Consider the following 3,696-nt stretch of genomic DNA (forward strand, 5'->3'; position numbering starts at 1 on the left):
TGATAATATTTATTAATTAATTAATTATTTTATTTTCATGGATTAACTCATTTAACCATTAAACCATCAAATAATTGGATTAATGGATTGACTCAATCCATTTAACAAATGAGTTGGATCAACTCATAAACCATTTAAGCCTAAACTCATTGGATTATGGATCGGTTTGAATCGGTTTATCCATTTTGACACCCCTAGTTATGTAGCAAGATAAAGACAAAACTATTATTTTTTCTCTTTCTTCTTTTAACTGAAACTTAAATACTTTTATTTTGTTTTGTTTTGTTAAAAATTCTTCATAAAATATTATTACATAAACATATTTATCTTTAAAATTTTTAAGTGAATCTAAAAAGTTCAATTTTGCTATATTTTACATTTTTTTAATTTAATCTCAATCCGTCGGTGTACACAATAATGTAAAAAATGGTGTACAATTTATAGTGTACGGCGATAATATAAAAATTAATGTATATTATTAATGTAAAAGTGGTATACAATATGTAAACAGTGTACAAGGTGGTGTACAAACGACAATTGATAGTGGTGTACACCTACATAATACGATGGTGTACGGAGATGATGTAAAATATGGTGTACATAAAACGATGAGATAGTATGTCGCACCATATACCACCTCGTGTGTAGTCTACAATATCGTACACCCACCTATTTTGTACTTGTACACCACATACAAAGAAAGAACCATTTTTGTCAAGTGATAATGTACAAAACAATATTTACACAATAGTGTACGAGATTGGTGTACAGAGGAGTGTACAAACGTTAGTGTACACTACGTAGAAATGTACAAACATTATTTTTTATTTAATGGTATACACCATCGATTATATTCATTGGTGTACATGATGGTGTACACCATTATATTTAGTATAACCTATGGTTTATATTACAATCGTGTTTGTATTAATATTATGAACAATAATTACTTCAATTTACAAATATAAGACAAATCGATGTAATTAATGATTTGGTGTACAAGTTAGTGTACAAAACTATGTTTAAAATGGTGGTGTACGAGATTGGTAGCAGAATATATACAAGTCATCTTTTTTTTTTTTTAGATTCTTTTCAGAAAAAGAAAACCAAAAAGATTAAGAAAAAAAAGTAATGATAGAATATAATTTGATCCAATAATATAAAAGATTTGAACCCACACAAAAAGCTAACTCACAAAAGACAAGGGGTAAAGTGGTATTTGACTTCTTTCTTGTCTTTTAGTCTATTACACACTACTTCTATCTCACAAAAGGATATAAAAAGTGTCTATTTCACAAATTTCTAAAAAAACTACCTATTTCTCAAATTACTTTTATAAAAGTGTCTACTTTGCTAAAAAGCCCTATATTTTGTCTAAAAATAGTTGGTATTTTTACTATACATGATAAAAATAGTTAATTCTAATATACACGCGGATTCCTCCTTCTTTTAATGAGATTTTTTGACCAATTTAACCTTTTCAATTTTGATTAGCAATGTACAAAATTTAAAATCCAATTGAAATTGAATGGTAATTTAGACCATTTTTTTTAATTTGTACTTCTCTTTTAATAGTAAGAGGATTAATTTTCTTTAATATATTTAATATATTTTTGTTTTCAAAATTAATTAATTAATTAATTTTTTTACCTTTATTATGAATAATTAATATTAAAAATAAGATAAAAGGAGTAAAATCAACTTTTTTTTGTGGAAGATAGGAGATAAAGGTCTCCTACACTTTATTCATACAAGAAAGAAAATTACAAACAGACATTTCGCAGGTAAGCAGATTCATTCACATACGGACTATCTAGTCTTTCGAGATAAAGTCATAGCACAAACGTACTAGGAATGATAGCGTATGAGAATCACCAATCCATGTCTTAAGGAAACCAACTACCAACTCCGAATCCACCTCCAACTCAAGACGAGTTATCTTACGCTCCAAAGTGATATAAAGCCCATAATAAAACTCCCCATAGTTCGGCTAATGGTGACTCTAGTAAAATCAACTTTAGATTAACATTTTAAAAAGATTTTAACACAAAACTAATTAATTAAAGTATATCATTTATTATTTTATTAATTTTGGTAAAAAAAAACTCAGAAAATCATTATTTCTGATACATAGAGAGTGTTACAATGGAAAAGACATTAGGTAATATTTATGTTTCATATTGATAAATAAGTAAACTTAGCAAGCAATTTTACAAGAGCAGATAAGTTCTTCAGTAGGGCTACACTCGCATTGGAAAACCTTTTTTTTATCCTCCTGAGCAAAAGCTTCTACACATGCCTTGGGATTGTTTTTGTCACCAAGTATGTCACACTTATTAGGTCGTTCAGTGAAACTACTCCTTATATCACATACTTTCGCCTTTCGAGCCTCTATCTCTGAATCACACAATATTAAAATATACAATTAGAAACACAGCATATTTAAAATTAAATTAACCATGCTTTACACCATTTTTAATGGTGCTTCAAATTTCACATTTCTTTCATTTTGAAGATAAGAATGAAGAAATCTTCTACAATGGTACTTCATTTTCATCTTCTAAATGAAAGATTGAATAGTGTATCTTCATATTTGAAGGAACACTATTTATATCTTCATATTTTGAAGATGAATTTTTTTATTTACAAAATAATCCTTAAATTTAGAACAAGTTTTTACTTTATATCAAACAATTTATTTATTTTTATTTTATCCAATTAATTTAAAATTTTCATATTTTTATTTGACCCAATCATATTGAAATGCAATAATAACTTATACTAGATAGAAAAACAATCAAAATACCCAACATAAAACATAAAATACATAATTAATACCAACACTAAAGATAAAAAAATATATATAACATAGAATTTATAACAACATAATAATTTGGTAATTCGCTTCGGGATCAACTAAATAACTAAATAATTGCCCAAATGTTAACTTTAGATAAAATTTGTTGAACTATTAGTTTACTATGAAATAAATGGCGTAAAATTTAGGGAGACTCACAAAAATGTCCCTTTTTCAATACCCCTTTTAAAAAATGCCCCATTTGGCTGTCCATTTTTAAAAATACGCCTTTTTATGTACAAAATGACTAAATTACCCTTCTTTTAATAAAAGATATCACAAATATATAAGGAAATATAACAAAATTAGGTCCACAAAATACAAAATATTTTTTGGCGGGAAAAGTGATCCCGCAATTTTCTCAGCCAAAACACTTGTAAAAACTTGTAAAATCTTTAAAATACCTTGTAAAATTTTCCTGTAAAATTTTTTCCCGCCAAAAAATTTTTTGCGGAAAAAGTGATTCCGCAATTTTTTTGGTGTTAAATTTTTGGCGGGAAAAATTGACAAGGTATTTTAAAGGTTTTTTACAGGGTATTTATAAGGTTTTAAAATGTATTTTAAAAGGTTTTACAACGTATTTATAAGGTATTTATAAGATATTATAAGATTTTACAAGCTATTTTATAAGGTTTTACAAGTTATAAGGTTTTACAAGTTTTTTATAAGGTTTTACAAGTTATAAATATCTTATAAAACCTTATAAGTACCTTGTAAACCTTTTAAAATACATTGTAAATCTTACAAAACACTTGTAATACTCCGTAAACCTTTAAAATACCTTGTTACTTTTTCCGCCAAAAAAATTGCGGAATCACTTTTTCCGCAAAAAAAAAATT

The 3,696-nt window shown here is 26.5% G+C and overlaps 1 long non-coding RNA gene across 1 annotated transcript in view; it reads right to left on the bottom strand.

Moving 5' to 3' along the window:
- Positions 1–2,056: 2,056 nt before the first annotated feature.
- Positions 2,057–3,696, bottom strand: part of LOC110228669 — a 2,153-nt gene continuing 513 nt past the window's right edge. The window contains exon 2 of the long non-coding RNA XR_002332137.1: positions 2,057–2,397. This is a non-coding gene — a long non-coding RNA (uncharacterized LOC110228669). The remainder of the gene's footprint in view (positions 2,398–3,696) is intronic.

This window comes from Arabidopsis lyrata (assembly GCF_000004255.2).
Source record: "Arabidopsis lyrata subsp. lyrata unplaced genomic scaffold ARALYscaffold_5, whole genome shotgun sequence".
Taxonomy (NCBI): domain Eukaryota; kingdom Viridiplantae; phylum Streptophyta; class Magnoliopsida; order Brassicales; family Brassicaceae; genus Arabidopsis; species Arabidopsis lyrata.